General features: G+C 48.9%; 2 pseudogenes; both read left to right on the top strand.

Annotated features, from left to right (window-relative positions):
• Positions 1-883: 883 nt before the first annotated feature.
• LOC144326251 (E3 ubiquitin-protein ligase RNF4 pseudogene) lies at positions 884-1,763 on the top strand (annotated as a pseudogene).
• A 439-nt stretch (positions 1,764-2,202) lies between these two features.
• LOC144326433 (uncharacterized) lies at positions 2,203-14,218 on the top strand (annotated as a pseudogene).
• Positions 14,219-18,204: the final 3,986 nt, after the last annotated feature.

The following is an 18,204-nucleotide window of genomic DNA, read 5'->3' as shown; positions in this document are numbered from 1 at the left end:
TTTGGACTATAATGTAACTTAAATAGAAAACTATCTTTGGAAAGATCTTTCCTCCAAAAGCATTTTATTTTAAAAATCCAATTTAAATAAAAACCAGATGTTTTAATTGTTCTTTTTTAAATCATTGATTTTTATCCACCCTGTTGGGTGTACACATTGAATGTGTCATACCTGGAAAATACCTCTTGCAAGAGCAGCCATAGGAGGTGCACTCTAGTAGAGGCAACTCCAATGAATTTCATTTAAGATTTCCCATCGTCCTCAGCTTGGCTATGTGCCCTGGTTCTTCTTGAAGAAGAGACATTCATCATGAGTTCTTCCCTTCTCCTTATCAGACTCTTGTATAAAGAGGACTGTCAAGGTAGGGAAAGATGCTCCACCTCGTAATAATCCTAATTGTTTTAGCTAATCTCTTGGCTGAAAGATAGAAAACTAATAGTTGGGTGCCTGCTTCTTAGCCTAATCCTGTTTCTTCCCACGTGAATGCAGTTCTATAGAGTAACATGAAAGACACCCTAACTCAGGCTTCCTCAACCTCGGCCCTTCTGATGTTTTGAGACTACAATTCCCATCCTCCCTGACCACTGGTCCTGCTGGCTAGGGATCATGGGAGTTGTAGGCCAAAAACATCTGGAGGGCCGAGGTTGAGGAAGCCTGCCCTAACTCCTCAAGATGTTGAACTTGCTCCAGCTTCGGAGTACCTGCTATAAAAGAGACAACTCTAAGAAAGTTACGGTGCTCCAAAGCGTCACCAGTTGCATCAAGTTGCTTTAGAGAGAGCATTCATGATCATCCTTATCACATTACAGAATTGCTTGGCGACTAAGCAGGGAGCAGCACACAGAGATAAGGGGGGAAGCAAGTACTCTGCAGCCTGTGCCTCTCCCATCCCTGTGCATCATGAGTTCAACAAGTACAGAATGTAATGCAACCCAGCACAGCAACAGCAAGAGGGGCAGTCGCAACACCTCCGCAAGACCTCCTCATACTCTGGACAAGATGATGGTGGGAACTGCTTCTGAACCCTGTATCCCCTCCTCCTCCGCCTCCGCCTCCCTGCCACACAGCCTTAATGATAGAAGTATGGATGTGGAAGTAGTTGACCTCACTTGCGAAACTTCAGAACCTCTAGTTGTTGATCTTACGCAAGACGCTTCTCTTGTGCTTGTTGGAGAGAGTGGGCAGCAGCCCGATAGAGAGTTCAGACCTCAACCATTGTCTGACAGCCTCATATTTAGTGGTGGTGGTGGTGGTGGTGGTGATAGCAGACACACACAGAGTGGTGCTCTTGCCACTAGAAAGCTCCCCAGAGAAGTGGGAAGGAGGGAATTTGCAAGATCCTCAGGCACTTTGAGTTGTGGAATTTGCATAGACAGCTTTGCAGAGATTGTGCAAAGCGGACGGCTTATAGTGTCAACAACATGTGGCCACATCTTCTGTAGTCAGTGCCTCAGCAATTTTCTTAGGTATGCTAACTTTTGCCCAATTTGTAGGAGGCATCTCACTCCAAAGGAGTATCATCCAATTTATATGTGAAGACATGGGTGTTCCTGAACACAGTCTAATGTGGCCTTCATAAACATGAGTGAACTCCAAAGAACACACCAAGTACAGTATATATGACTTCAATATGACAGTTAGCAATTTCACTTTTTCCCAGCTGGCCTCCTTATAGTCCAGTTGTACTGTTTCAGCTTCGTTTTGCTTTAAGGTTTTTGCAGCTCACATTTTTTGAGGTCTGTAGACTTTTGAAGAACAGCTTGGGGGATATGTCTGCTGCTGCCACATTGCTTTGTGCCGATATCTCATTTCTGTTCTAGTTCTGTTGCTGCTTTGAGAAAAGACTGATGTCGAGTGAACTCATCTATTCAAGACTAGGCTAGTCATAGTCATCTATGATAATACAACCTGCAGCTTCTTTTTGCAATTTGCCTTGTAAAAAACCAAAGCCAACCACTCACTGGTGGAAGTCTGTTCCACATCTACTTGTTTTCTAGTGGCAAACCCCTCTTTCTGTTGATGTAGCCCTAATAAAGACCAAGGTTTATACAACACTGCGACTCATTTCTAACGCTGCATGCATAAATGGTTTATTACAAAGAACTCCTGGTGGTCCGAGTCTTCTCTTGAAGAGAATACAGGCATCATGCTAGATCTGAGCAGCTTTCCCTGTCCAGGCATATGCTTGGAGGTTACAACAAGATGGCGACGAGGTAAGACGCATTTGCCGGAGTTCATTTCGAATCCTCCCTAAAATTTGTGTTGTGGCTTCCAGCCTTTCAAGTTCTTGCTGAAGATTGTACCAGGGTGTTGGAGCCCATGCCAGGATTTCACATTGCCGATAACTGTAAAGCCTGCATCGTAAATCAGTCCGGCAGCCTTGGAAGCAGCCTTCGACTTACTGGTTCCCCGCCAGCTCACATCCAGTTGTATTTCTATTTCTACCACCTTTTATTACCTTTTAAGCACTGCTATTTTAAAAGACATATGCTTAAGGAGCAATTCATAGTGGAGTCCGTACCAAGGTTGCCACGTGGGGCAGAATCCAATGGAGATGAGCTAAGCCATTTATGTGAAACACTCCTCAAATGGTTGGAAGAGGATAAAGTAATTCTCTGCTTCTCATAAACGCTTTGCTGTGGGGAAGCTGCACCCATAGGGCCATGTTTCAAGCAGCAAGCATGTAAGACTTGAACCTCGCATGATGAAGTCAACTTGAGTTGCGGTGACTCCCTTTCTCAGCCCTGTCACGTAGTCATAGTGGAACTATGAATGGCTTGACCTGTTGAACTTTGGGATGCTGCTGTACTAATAGGTCTAATTGCTTTAAAACGTTTTATGTTGATAACTCTTAAATGAAAGACTTTCTCTTAAATGTATAAAAAATGCCTTCCAGTAGCACCTTAAGGTAAAGGTTAAGGTACCCCTGTCCGTACGGGCCAGTCTTGACAGACTCTAGGGTTGTGCGCTCATCTCACTCTAGAGGCCGGGAGCCAGCGCTGTCCGCAGACACTTCCGGGTCACGTGGCCAGCGTGATGAAGCTGCTCTGGCGAACCGGCACCAGAGCAGCACACGGAAACGCCATTTACCTTCCCGCTATAAAGTGGTACCTATTTATCTACTTGCACTTAAGGGTGCTTTCGAACTGCTAGGTGGGCAGGAGCTGGGACCGAACGACGGGAGCTCACCCCGCCGTGGGGATTCGAACCGCTGACCATGCGATCTGCAAGTCCTAGGTGCTGAGGTTTTACCTACAGCACCACCCGCTTCCCTATCCAGTAGCACCTTAGAGACCAACTAAGTTTGTTCTTGGTATGAGCTCTCGTGTGCATGCACACTTCTTCAGATACATGAGCACACAAAAGCTCATACCAATCACAAACTTAGTTGGTCTCTAAGGTGCTACTGGAAGGCATTTTTTTATTTTGTTTCGACTACGGCAGACCAACACGGCTACCTACCTGTATCTTAAATGTATGCCAGCCAATCTTCCGTTGGTAGAAAACATGGGCTATCCAGCTAATCAGCAGCATCTCACCAGGCCTTAATCGGCAAGGTATATCTGGTCATGGTTTGTTGCTCCCTAACAAGCCACAGTCAGCAGGCCAGCCATAAGCAGGGACTTCAGATTGGCTGGCAATTGTTGCTTATTATGATAGGGCCACAGTCCCGGGTTCAGACGTGATGTGGTGCCAAGGCCTTGTGCTTTGCTTCTCCTGCTTGCTCCAAGAGAGAACAGCATGAGGAGCAATTGGGCAGCATGTGCTACATAATGCATTATAAAATGACTCCTTATGGCCGCTGTATGTTTACAGCATCTAGGAAGCTGCTTTGTATGCAATCAATCACAGTCTTCACTTAGACTAATCTGCATAATAACAAATCACCATTTCGCAGGGAATGCATGTTTTAATGCTCCCTAATGGCAAACTCCTTGCTTGTAGAAATATCTTTTTAAATCCTATCCAAATGGCATGTCCTTGTCTCAGCTCCTGAATTACCATTACCGAAATGGAGATCTAGAAAATTTCCACTTCCTGCCTACCTTGGGAACCATCACGCGCCTATTTATGATAAAGGATACTCTATGGTGGTTCCACTCTCTCCGCCCAGTGAGGGTATTTAAGGACGAAACAAGGAGGCAATTGGTTCCTTGCATAGAGTCAAAGCTAATGAGGACAAGGGAAAGCAAGCTTAACACTAGAAATACTAACTGCCCGAAGGAAGAAAAGAATTCTGTAAGCCTAGATTTACAAGACCTGAAGCAGAGGCTAATGAGTATAAAGACTGAGATTTCTACCCAAAATATAAGGTCAGTAGAGCCTAGAGCACAATATTTAAAGAGGTCCAACAGCTCCTTATCCCATAGAAAGACATCAGTGCAACTCCCTGTTCCCTTTTCAAGTGACACCGAAGTAGATGAGGAATTTGGCGCCTCCGACATTTCTATGGCAACAACACCTAAAGAACTCTACGTTGCTGACAATCTGGAGAAATCCAGCACCCAATCTACATCTGGACCTTTGCCTAATGTTCCAAAAATTTATCAGAATGATCAACCTTCTCTACTGTACTCCTGGCAAGACAGGATGGACAGATCTTCCAAACTCGAAGCTGGCTCTTTGTTGGCCAGTGACCCACATTTTATAGCACATGCCTCATTAATACTCCCACAGCCACAGATAGAACCAACAGTCCTCCAATCAATCCAGGAGGGAGAGGGGGATTGACAGTTAATGAAACACCGTGGGACCGCCCTCCCTGCTTGGGGTGCGGTTGGTTGGGTTTTATCTTCTAGGGATACTTACCCTATCAAACCTTCACCTCTTCCCCTTACCATTTTGACCCAGGAGTCCTGGCCCAGGGATGACTTGTCAGTGAGGGGATGTTACCCCTCTATTGGGGAGGCTAGTATGGGGTCTGGGATTCCCGCTATTGAAGGGCTAGGGAGGAAGGGCGGTGGGGCTAGATATCACTATCGGCGAAGGGTTTTGAGATGCAGTGATGCTCGAACCCCTTCCAATCTACGCCCCATCCCAAGGGACGAGGGTAGGGCGAGCAGGGATTACCCACCTCCGTCATTGGTGTTGTGCAATGCCAGGTCCATAGGCAACAAAACCGCCACCATGGGTGACTTTTTTGTCTCGCAGGGGATTGACCTGGCTTGCGTGACAGAGACCTAGGTACGGGAAGGTGAAGTAGTCTCCCTACATGAGATAACACCCCCAGGCTTCTCTGTCCTCCATCAATCACGGACTGTGGGTCGGGGGGGGGGGGAGGAGTAGCGTTGTTAATCCTGGAGGATTGCTCTTTCAGAGCTCTGCCAGCACCGGCAATCTCCGGCATTGAATGTGTTGGTCTCGTGTGGGGCACCAAGGATAGCTTGGCTGTCTGGCTGGTGTACCGACCACCCAGCGCACCGGTAGCCACCCTGTCAGACCTGCTGGAGGTGGCGGCGGGCTGGGCCTTGGAGTTCCCAAGCTTATTGGTTTTGGGCGACTTCACTGTCCATGCCGATGCCGCCCCCTCCTCACAGGCTCTGGACCTAGTGACTTCCATGGCAACACTAGGGCTCTCCCAGTTTGTTTTGGGCCCCACTCATCAAGCAGGCCATACGCTGGATCTGATCTTTGGTGCTGGCATAGATGTGATCATGCTCCCCCCTGTGGAAGTGCCATGGTCTGATCACTACGCTCTGAAAGCCAAGATTGACTTCCCGCTCCTCCCCTGCTCGGGTGGCAAACCTATTTGGGCTTGCCCGCAAAGGCTGATGGATCCTGATAGATTCCGTCAGGCCTTGCGGGACCCTGCTCCTCCTGGCGACTCATTAGATGACCTTGTCGAGGACTGGAATAACCGCCTCTTTGCAGCCATCGGTGAGATCTGTGACCCCGTCGAAACCGGGCCCCTTGGTTTATTGAGGCGTTCCGGAAAATGAAGCGGGATGTCAGACGGCTAGAGCGGGTATGGTGACAGACTCGTGACGGAGCTTCAAGAACATCTTATAGGACGCTTATGAAAGCCTATGAGATGGCTATGCAAGCTGCTAAGATATCTTACTTCGAAGCTTCTATTGCATCCGCTAGCTCTCGCCTGGCAAAACTTTTTAGAATAATTAGGTCGATAATGTCCTTAGGAGGACAACCAAATTTAAGCACAAATTCGACCCACAGCTGTGAGGCATTCACAAGCTTTTTTGCGGAGAAAGTCCTGTTGCTCCGCCATGACCTCCCTGCCAATTTAGATACAGTGACTGAACTGGAGGCCCCTCGACTGTCTTCGGGTCCAGTGTTGGACCATTTCAATCGGTTACTCCCTGCTGATGTGGATAGATTCCTCCAAGCTGGTAGGCCCACCACCTGCCTCCTCAATCTGTGCCTGTCTTGGCTGATTAGGGCGTGTCCAGATGTTGCACGGACCCCCCTGGTTGAAATTATCAATTTGTCCCTTGGCACAGGGACATTCCCAGGGGAACTGAAGGAAGCAGTGGTGTGTCTGCTCTTAAAGAAAAACTTCACTAGATCCTTTAGACCTATCCAATTACCGGCCAGTTTCAAATCTTCCATATCTGGGTAAGGTAATTGAGAGAGCGGTTGCTGAACAGCTTGGTAGGTTTCTGGAGGAAACATCGGCTTTAGGTCCATTTCAGTCCGGGTTCCATCCTGGTTTCAGGACCGAGACGGCTCTGGTTGCCCTAACAGATGATCTCCGTAGACAACTGGATCGAGGCAGGTCAGGACTGCTGCTTCTTTTGGATTTGTCAGCAGCCTTTGACACGGTCAATCATGATCATCTGGACCACCGCCTTGTCGACGTGGGGATACAGGGCATAGCTGTGCTCTTTTATCTCTGGTCGGGGACAGAGGGTAGTGCTAGGGAGGGAGATGTCATCGTGCCACTCCTTGGTGTGTGGAGTGCCGCAGGGCGCAATCCTCTCTCCGATGCTTTTAAAAATCTTTATGCACCCCCTTGCCCAGATTATTCAGAGCTTTGGGCTGGGCTGTCATCAATATGCTGATGACACTCAGCTCTATCTGCTAATGGATGGCCACACCGACTCGGCCCCGAACACACTGACCAGATGCTTGGAAGCTGTGGCTGGATGGTTTCATGGGAGCCGATTGAAACTAAATCCTTCGAAGACAGAGGTCCTATGGCTGGGTTGGGATGGCATGGGGATGAGGGACCAACTCCCTTCTCTTGCGGGGGCCCAATTAGTGCCATTGTCTTCCGTTAAGAGTTTGGGTGTAATCCTTGACGCCTCCCTTTCCATGGAGGCACAGGTTACAGCAACAGCCAAGGCGACATTTTTCCACCTTCGCCGCATCAAGCAGTTGGTCCCTTACCTTTCCCGCCCCGACCTGGCCACAGTGATCCATGCGACAGTCACCTCCAGGCTTGACTACTGTAATTCGCTCTATGCGGGGCTGCCCTTGAAACTCCAGCGGGTGCAGAATGCTGCAGCGAGGCTCCTCACGGGATCTCTGCCATGGGAGCATATTCACCCAGTGCTTTTCTAGCTGCACTGGCTCCCGGTGGAGTACAGGGTCAGATTTAAGGTGCTGGTTTTGACCTTTAAAGCCCTTCACGGCTTAAGACCTACAGGACCGCCTCTCCCGGTATGCCCCACGGAGGACCTTAAGGTCCATAAATAGCAACACCCTAGTGGTCCCGGGCCCTAAGGAAGTTAGATTAGCTTCAACCAGAGCCAGGGCCTTTTCAACACTGGCTCCGGCTTGGTGGAACGCTCTGTCTCATGAGACCAGGGCCCTGTGGGATCTGATTTCTTTCCGCAGGGCCTGTAAGACAGAGTTGTTCCGCCTGGCCTTTGGCTTGGAGCCAATTTGATTCCCTCCCCCTCTTTCTTTTTCCTTTCTCCTCCTGTGATGAGGCTGCATTTTAATGTTTCAATATTTTAATGCTGTATTTTAATCTTGTTTTTAAGTTGTATTCATTCAACTTGTTTTAATTATTGCTTGTTAGCTGCCCTAAGCCTGCCCTTGGCTGGGGAGGGCGGGGTATAAATAAAAATAATTATTATTATTATTATTATTATTATTATTATTATTATTATTATTATTATTATTATTATTATCTGGGCACAGGTATCCTTGTAATCCTGGCTTCGGCGCCCGAAGTCTTCCACGTGGGCAGCAAGGTGGGAATTGACAACGCAGAAGCTGGTATTGTTGCAGACAAGCCTCACGGCCACACACCCCTTGTTACCCTGCAAGGGGGGAGCAAAGATGGCTCTTAGTGAGCAAGCAGGAAAGAGGGGGAAACTGGTTGGCAGAGATTATAAAAACAGATAGAAAGACAGAAAGATAGACGTAGGGAATTCCGCTGTCAGGGTCTACTCCCCATCTTCCCCATGATGCCTCTGCCCACTGTCTCCCTCATCACTTCCTTGATGCGGCTGAGCTGGTCCTTCCTGACAAAGATGAGCAACATCATTCCGACTAGACGCACCAGCTGCACCTAGAAGATGCAAGGTACTGGGATGTCTACCAGCTCTGTTCATTGCTTGCTGTCCTGGGCCGGCTGGATGCAGATAGGAGTGGCAGGGGGAACCAACTGGGGGTCCCCCAAGGGAAGAAGGCTCAGAGCCAGGGAACTGGTGGTGGGGGGGGACGAGGCTGAGTCGTCAGAGGGAGAAGAGGGAGCAGACTGTGAGCAAGAGGAGGTGTTGGAAACTGAAGAGGCAGGAGGGCAGGAAGATTCTGTGGCAAACAGCAGCCCAGAATCCGAGGCAGAAGTGGAGGCTGGAGGCGGGGGTCAAGAGGCAGAGATCAGGCAGGCTGCTGAAGAAGCCAGGGGGTCTCCCCATCCTGCTGCGATCAGCTCCCCTCCCTGCTGGTCTCCCAGAACACAGAGAAATTAAGAGGAGGGAGCAAAGACAGGCAAGGTGTCAGAGTCTCAGGTTGCTTGGGAAGGACCAGGGGGAGGAGGAGACTTCAGAGAGTGGTGGGAGGGTAGCAACCTTCAGCCTTCACAACTACCTCACTGGGGCAAGACCTGTTGGGAAAGGTTTCTGTGATCACGAGGCCTGCACGGTTTGGGTTTCTTTGAATAAAGAATGTTGGCTTCTTTTGAATAAAACACCACTGACACCAGGTGTTTTTTCTGGCTGACCTATTCCTCCTCCTCCTCCTCACTCCAGCTCCTGACAGCTGTCTGGCTGCTGAAGAAATGGGTGGGGCTGGACTTACTTTATTGTACTTGGATTTGGAACGCAAAGCCTTTTCCACAGCTGTCAGCCACTCTTGCTCCTTTGTCGAGGGCAAGTAGAAGAAAGCCTCTGCGCTCAGGTCCAGCTCCTGGAACCTAATGCCAAAGTGCCAAAGAGAAGGATGTGGAACTGCAGGAATAGGACTCCAATCGGAACAGACGTGCTGGTTAAATATGCAAAGACAACAGGAGTGTGTGGCAGGTAGGATTACAAGGGCAGGCAAAATCAGGACCAAGAACAAACAAGTAATACCAGCCACTTCTTCCTCAGCTTAGCTATTTGGGGCCCCAAAGGAGCTTTGTTTGCTAATTGTATTTTTTAAGATGTGTGAGCCAGCCTGATATCTAAGCACTATCCCAGTAGCCACAGGCAACCAGAAATGCTTTGAAGGCAAGTGAGTTGGTTGATCTCTCCATTCTTCCTTCACCTGGCAACCTGGTTTCCAGGCTGGCTTTCCAGGAGCAGAAAACCACCTCTCAGATCTGCTGTGCCAAGCTTGTTTGCTAGAAGATTACCCCGTAACTGTTCTTTCAGCAGAATCCACACAGCAAAAGATGCACAGCAGGAGAGCATATTTACAGTTTATTCAACGTTGGTCAGAACAAAGAAAAGACATGACCGCCTGCTACAGCGTTCAGGCACAAAGGAAGAAACAAAAGCAAAGACACAACAGAAACATCCTGTGAAACAGGAAATACGCAGACTCTGTGACTCACAGCCTGCTCCCTTTTAAGGTGGAACGGAAATATCCCAACATCCTACCCCTTTCCGTGTAACCTGTAGTACCTGTGGTTCAACCCAATTGCAACCTTTGTACATAAACCTTAAGTTGTTCTCTGTTAACAACCTTAGACAACAGATCAGCAGGAATTTCATTTCCTGGCATGTAGGACACCTGAATGAGTCCTTTCTGAATACACTCTCTTGCACGATGTAGCTTAATCTCCAAGTACTTGGTTCTTTGCTTGCAACTCTCCGAGTTCAGCAAAGCCAAACAAGATCTATTGTCTTGATACACTTGTATAGGACATTTCACAGAAACTCTGATGTCCTTAAACAGTTGCATCAACCATTCACAATCCATGAGTGAAAATGACAGAGCATTGAGTTCTGCTTCATAGGAACTTAGGCTCACTGTCGTCTGCTTCTTGCACAACCAGTCAAACAGGCAGTGGTTGTACATGTAGCATACTCCAGAAGTGCTTGTACCATCCGTGGTGTCACTTCCAAAACTTGCATCTGCAAAGATTTCAAGACCTCCAGTCTTCTGACTGGTGAACCTCAGCCTGTAGTGCATAGTCCCTTTCAAATAGCGGGCTATGCGCTTCAGAGCTTTCCAATCCTGAACAGTAGGATTGTTGGCATGTCTGCTAAGCAGGTTAGTGCTTACAGCTATGTCAGGTCTTGAGCATCTAGCAATGAAATTCAACTTGCCTAGAATGCATCTGTACAGCGTAGTGTCAGAAAACGCTTCAGCAGTACTATCTACCTGGTAACCTGTCACCATCGGTGTGTCTGCTGGGTTTGCATCAACCAAATTCAACCTGGTTAATACATCAGCAATTTTCTGTGTCTGGTGTACCAGAAAATTACCTGCTTGGTCCCTCTCCACCTGCAGAGAAAGATAGTTGGATACCTCACCAAGATCCTTCATGTCAAAGTGCTCCTTCAGTTGAGCTAGGGTGCTTTGGTAGAAAGCCTGATTCTTCCAAAACATCAGAAGATCATCAAGAAAACATAAACAATACAGTTTGTTTTGTCCCTCCTCCTTGACAAACACACATGGATCAGCTTTGCCCTGATGAAAACCTAGAGAAAGCAACGTCTCAGTGAGTTTTGTGTTCCAACACCTAGCACTCTGCTTGAGACCATATAAGGATTTCCTCAGTTTACAGACCATTCCCTTCTGTATCTGCATCCCGTCAGGCGGAAGCATAAACAGCTCCTCCCCCCAAACCCCGTACAAAAAAGCTGTATTAATATCATGATGGGAAACATGCAGTTTCTCCTCCGCAGCGATCTTGAGCATCAGCCGAATGCTCTCATATTTGACGGTGGGCGAGTAGGTCTCGTGGTAATCCTGTCCTGGTACCTGTGAAAAACCTCTGGCAACCAATCTGGCTTTGTGTCTGACAACCTTGCCATTCTGGTCTGTCTTGGCCTTGAAGACCCATTTGCTGCCAACCAGTCTCATACCTGGGACTACCGGTACCAGTTCCCAAGTTTGGTTCCTGTTCAAGGAATCAACTTCAGCCTTCATGGCATTTAGCCAAGGCTCAGCATCTTTAGAGGTTAACTCCTGAACCTCTTTGAAGTTTGAAGGTTCCCACACCTTCTCTGAGCTACTAAGAACAGCAGTTGCCATCTTAGCAAACTCATCAGCAAATCTCTTCGGAGGTCTGCCTTTGGTCGCCCTTTCAGACCTACGTACTAGACGCAAGTCTTCTGGACTCATCTCCTCTTTCTTAGTTCTTCCAGTTCATTGTCAGATGCATCAGATGGTCTGACTGAGGCCTTTGCGCTCTTGTAGTCTGCTGTGTCATCACTGTCACTGACAGCAGCAGCAGCGCCGCCCACTGAACTGGAATCCGAACTCTGATCATCATCATCATCATCATCCTCAGCTTCCTCAGCTTCCTCAGCATGATCTGCTTTTTTCACATCACCCACATCTTCCTCTGGGTAACTCTGGAAAATTCCCACATTTTCTCCCCACTTAGGATTGTATTCAACACTCCTTGTGAACTTAATGGACTTAGAGTCAGTCTGTTGGTTTCTGCTCTATTCACTGTGCAGCGAAGTGCTTGTCACGGGACAATGTTTTGCATTCCACAGTCAGAGTACTGTTGGGTTTCCCACGGGAACGGGAGACTGGATGTGACGTACACTGGTTTCCTGTTTGTCTCTTTTCTCTCGGTGCTCCGAGGAGAAGGAGGTTGCTTCTCTGCTCTCGCAGAGGCAAGACACATGTTTGTGATCTCTCAGCATTGAAGTGTAAATAAAGCAAAATTAAGCATGTGGCACGTACTCCTCATCATTCCGCTGTGTTCAGGACTCTGCAAATACAACACAGTCATCCATACCCTGTATGCACCTTTTTCGTACCCCATGAACAAACCATGTGCCCCACGCTTCCCAAGCTTGTTGCTTTGTGGGGTGTGTACCCACATGTCAGAACCAAAGATTCTCATGTGCTTGACGCATGGTTTCTTACCAAACATCTTCTCATAGGGAGTACAACCAATAGGTGATGACAGTCTCCTGTTAAAAGAATAAACAAACGTCGACAGAGCTTCCCCCCAAAACTTCTCAGGGAGGTTGGCATCATGCAACATTGTTTTCAGTCCTTGCAGCAACGTTTGATTTGCTCGCTCCGCAAGCCCATTCATCCATGGTGATCTAGGCGTTGTCAAGTCATGCTGGATTCCCTTCTCAGTCAGGAAAGCTTCAAACTGCTGAGAAGTGAACTCCCCACCTCGATCAGTAAAGAGACACCCAATACGTTTACCGTGAGCATTCTCCAACCAAGCACAGAATGCCTTGAACCTAGGAAACGCTTGCGATTTCTGCTCGAGCATAAACACATGAATGTACCTGGAAAAAGAATCAATTAGAACCATGAAGTACCTTGCTCCTCCCAAAGAGGGCGCAAGAGGACCAACCAGGTCTGCGTGCACTAGCTGGTAGGGTTTGGAAGCCTGCCTGCTAGACTCCTTGCCTTTTGGAGCAACCTTCACCTTGTTCTCTGCACAAGATACACATTTCATGTGAAATTTACAGGGTTTGATGTTCAAACCTTTAACCAAACCAGGCATCTTGGCCAGCGCTTGCCAAGAGAGGTGACAAAATCTTCGATGTGCATCGTGAATGCATCCTGCATGAAGAACTTTGTTAGTTTGTGCAACACAACAAGAATCAGCATTAGACACAGCAACAGCACTATCGTCATCATAAGTTATACAGAATAAGCCATCCATAAACTTTGCATGCAAAATGTCCTCTTTGCCTTTTCTGATGACACAGACGCTCCTCTTGAAGGAAACCTCAAAACCACGCCCAGTCAGCTGTGGGACACTGAGCAAATTGTCTGCAGCACCTGGAACATAAAGTACATCTCTGATGGTAGTGTGCAGACTTGCAAGTTTCACAGTCCCTACTCCTGCAATTTGCAACGTCCTTCCATCAGCCAGGTGGATCTCTCCATCTTGAGGCTTGAAGGAGATAAACAGATGGCGGTCCTTCGCCAAATGGCGGCTCGCACCAGAGTCCACAACAAACCTGGCGTTGGCCTTTGGAGCAGCTTTTCTGGCAAGCAAAACCTTGTTTTCCACCGGCGTGGGCTTTTGCAGCTTGCCCCCCTGCTCCTGGCCATCAGACTTGCCTTTAGCCTTTGGTGAAGCAGTGCCAGCAAACAAAGCCTTGTTTTTCCCTGGCTTGGGCTTTCCACCCCCCTTCTGCTTCGGGCCATCTGCAGGCTTTTTCCTTTGTTTATTTCCAGTCTTTGGACAAAACTTCTGAGTATGACCTTGGTTCCCACAGTTCCAGCACTTCACAGCTGCCAACGCTTTGGCTCCCCCTGGAGGCTGGAATGCTGTCGCACATTGCTCCCCCTGAAGTGCACAAGCCGACTCAGCTGCATTTCTCCTATCATATTCGTTTTGCAAAGTCGCCAAGACCTTTGTAGCAGTGAGGTCTTGCGCTGGGAGGGTCGCCAGCTGACTTGCCACGGCATGATAGCTTTCATCCAGGGAGTCCAGGATGAGAATTGCAAACAGTGACTTAGGCATATTGAAACCTCTCTGAGTCAATTCCTGTCTGAGATGCTGCAAATGTAAAATGTGGGCTCTAAGGTCTTCCCCTGGCTCCAAACGCTTCCTGTGCAGCTTTCTGAAATAAAGCAACACAGACCCAGCCTCTTGTCGGAGATGACAGGCTTTAAACCTGTCCCACATCTCACGGGCACTGGCCTTGCCAGCCAGGGTGATTAACTCTTCAGGAGCTACTGAGAGCAAAATTATCCCCATGGCTCTCGAATCCTGTGCCTTCCACTCATCTGTCACAGGGGCTGGGGGATTCTCAGAAATGGTATTCCACACTCCAAGCTTTCTCATCTGGCCCTCACAGTACCTTGCCCAGGTCTGATAGTTGTGGCCATTTAGCTTTAGTGGACACGGAGCAGCTTCTGAGGATTGTAAAAGATCCATCCCAGCTATTCACTTGAGCCGTGAGCCCCTTTTTTGCCTTCAAAGACCTCTTATCTCAGCAGCTCATTAATCACGAATTCTCTGGCGCCGCTCCCAGACCAATTAGTTTTGCCGGACATCAAAAGGACTTTGCCTCGGCAAACGAAAAGCCTCACTTTCGCTTTTCCTCCACATACCTCAGCAGTCTGTCGCAGTCTTACTCTCCTGTAAGTGCCATGAATCTGGGCCCGAAACCTGGTGTTGGGATTTCTGCCAGGGAGATAACGTCCATCTGAGCCCCCAAGCCGGCTGCCGGACGATCCATCGATCTCCCGTAGTCACGCAGTCACGCAGTATCAGCAATTAGCGACACGAAGCCTCAGAAATAGCTTGCCACATTCTTAGGCTGGTGCACACTCTTTCAGCAGAATCCACACAGCAAAAGATGCACAGCAGGAGAGCATATTTACAGTTTATTCAACGTTGGTCAGAACAAAGAAAAGACATGACCGCCTGCTACAGCTTTCAGGCACAAAGGAAGAAACAAAAGCAAAGACACAACAGAAACATCCTGTGAAACAGGAAATACGCAGACTCTGTGACTCACAGCCTGCTCCCTTTTAAGGTGGAACGGAAATATCCTAACAGTAACACCCTTGTCCTCTTTGCAAACCTCCTAAATGGCTAGCCTTCTGTGTTTCCATGCTGGCCATGAAGGAATGGGCATTCCCCACTCTGAAAACAGCACAGAAATACAGCCTGTCTAGTAAAGGGGTAAAAAGAGCAAGCTAAACAGCCTCTGTAAAACAGTAGCATCTGAAGCTGCTAACCACATACTGATAAACATATCATAAAAGCAGACATGAAAAACAAATGGCCACTGGGTACTACTAACAGTGGGACACAGGTGGCGCTGTGGGTTAAAACAAAGAGCCTAGGGCTTGACGATCAGAAGGTCGGCGGTTCAAATCCCCGTGACGGGCTGAGCTCCCGTTGCTCGGTCCCTGCTCCTGCCAACCTAGCAGTTCGAAAGCACGTCAAAGTGCAATTAGATAAATAGGTACCGCTCCGGCGGGAAGGTAATCAGCATTTCCGTGCGCTGCTCTGGTTCACCAGAAGCGGCTTAGTCATGCTGGCCACATGACCCGGAAGCTGTACGACGGCTCCCTCGGCCAGTAAAGCGAGATGAGTGCCGCAACCCCAGAGTCGGCCATGACTGGACCCAATGGTCAGGGGTCCCTTTACCTTGTCCTTACTACTAACAGTACGAGGAAATAACCAAAGCAAAAGCTTTTCGATACAATAAAGGAACTGGAGGCCCCTCGACTGTCCTCGGGTCCAGTATTGGACCACTTTGACCGGATATCCCCAGCCGATGTGGACAGACTCCTCCGAGCTGGAAAGCCCACCACTTGTCCTCTTGACCCGTGCCCGTCCTGGCTGATTAGAGCGTGTCCAGACGAGGTGCGGGCCCCCCTGGGGGATATCATCAATTTGTCCCTTGGCACCGGGACATTCCCAGGGGAACTGAAGGAGGCAGTGGTGCGCCCGCTTTTAAAGAAAACATCATTAGATCCCTTAGATCTATCCAATTACCGCCCGGTTTCGAATCTTCCATTCCTGGGTAAGGTGATTGAGAGAGCGGTTGCGGAACAGCTTGGTAGGTTTCTGGATGAAACATCGGCTCTGGATCCATTCCAGTCCGGCTTCCGCGCTGGTCATGGGACCGAGACGGCTCTGGTCGCCTTAACAGATGATCTCCGTAGGCAGCTGGATCAAGGCGGGTCGGGGCTGCTGATTCTTCTAGACCTGTCAGCAGCCTTCGACATGGTCGATCACGAACTCCTGGACCACCGCCTTGCCGACGTGGGGATCCAGGGCACAGCCCTTCAATGGCTGCGCTCGTTTCTCTCTGGTCGGGGACAGAGGGTGGCGCTTGGGGGGGAATTTGTCATCCCGCCACTCCTTGGTGTGTGGAGTGCCTCAGGGTGCGATTCTCTCCCCGATGCTTTTTAACATCTTTATGCGCCCCCTTGCCCAGCTTGTCCGGAGTTTTGGGCTGGGCTGCCATCAGTATGCTGATGACACCCAACTCTATCTGTTGATGGATGGCCATCCTGACTCGGCCCCAGACACACTGATCAGATGCTTGGAAGCTGTGGCTGGATGGTTACGTGGGAGCCGGTTGAAGTTAAATCCTTCGAAGACAGAGGTCCTCTGGCTGGGACGGGACGATATGAGATTGAGGGGGCAACTCCCTTCTCTTGCGGGGGTGCAATTAGTGCCAGCACCGTCCGTTAAGAGTTTGGGTGTAATCTTCGATACCTCCCTCTCCATGGAGGCGCAGATTGCAGCTATAACAAAGGCGGCATTTTTTCATCTCCGCCAAGCTAAGCAGTTGGCCCCTTACCTCTCTCGCCCTGACCTAGCCACTGTGATCCACGCGACGGTCACCTCCAGACTGGATTATTGTAACTCGCTCTACGTGGGGCTGCCCTTGAGACTGACCCAGAAACTCCAGCGGGTGCAGAATGCCGCAGCGAGACTCCTTACGGGGTCTTCGCTGCGAGATCACATTCATCCGGTGCTATACCAGCTGCACTGGCTCCCGGTGGAGTACAGGATCAGGTTTAAGGTGCTGGTTTTAACCTTTAAAGCCCTATACGGCCTAGGACCCTCGTACCTACGGGACCGCCTCTCCTGGTATGCCCCACAGAGGAACTTACGGTCTTCAAATAAAAACATCTTGAAGGTCCCAGGCCACAGAGAGGTTAGGCTGGCCTCAACTAGAGCCAGAGCTTTTTCGACTGCGGCTCCAACCTGGTGGAATGCCCTGTCGCAAGAGACAAGGGCCCTGCAGGACTTGACATCTTTTCGCAGGGCCTGTAAGACAGAGCTGTTCCACCAGGCCTTTGGTCAGGGCGCAGCCTGACTCCCTCCTTTGGCAATCTCTACAAAGCTTTAGTCTATGGTTGCCATCAATTTGTATTTTAATTAATTTTTAGAATGTATTTATAATGTTGTACTGTTTTAGTGTTGTTAGCCGCCCTGAGCCCGGCTTCGGCTGGGGAGGGCGGGATATAAATAAAATTTATTTATTTATTTATTTATTTATGTTTGAAGTAGTAAGCTTAGCCTTATAAGGATGACCCACACCAAGTGTTGGGGGGGGGGGGTCACACCTCCCTATCCTCCAGCACAGCTTTTAGCTTCCGTTTTGGATTAACTGCATCTTGTCACAATGTCTGAAGCTGCACAAACCGCTTCATTTGAACCATGGCTCATTGAAACAAGCCAACTTCCAATCGTGGGTTTACAAAGCTGGTAAGATTAACCACCTTAGGATCTGGACACACCAAACTGTGGTTAATTTAAAATACAAGTGGAAGCTTCCCAATAGGCTTGGGGTGGGGGAGAGGTGTGCAAACCTGGAGGAGAGGCTGCCGTCCTGCTCATAATATGAAGCCACGGTTCAGTATGTGGCACCAAGGAAAATTGCCCACCACAACTAATACTTTCCATTACCCACCCATGTGGCCTGAGTGAACAGGGCAGACTTTGCCTGGCACCCAACAATAAAGCTGTCATGTAGATGTCGCTTTCTCCAACCCCAACTCTGATACAGGTTCCACTGGTCTTTGCACTTTTGCATGATCTGACCTGAAATTCTGGGTGTTGACATATTCCTTCTCTCTCTTGGCGAGGACGTGCTTGATGAGTCCCTCTCTCTGTCCAGACTGCGTATGTGTGGAAGGCACAAAGAGCTTGTGCATAGTGTGGGTCATTGGGGT

The sequence above is a fragment of the Podarcis muralis genome, chromosome W (genome assembly GCF_964188315.1).
Source record: "Podarcis muralis chromosome W, rPodMur119.hap1.1, whole genome shotgun sequence".
In the NCBI taxonomy this organism is placed as follows: domain Eukaryota; kingdom Metazoa; phylum Chordata; class Lepidosauria; order Squamata; family Lacertidae; genus Podarcis; species Podarcis muralis.
Note: the sequence above shows the minus strand (reverse complement) of the source record. Positions and strands in the feature narration are given on the sequence as shown.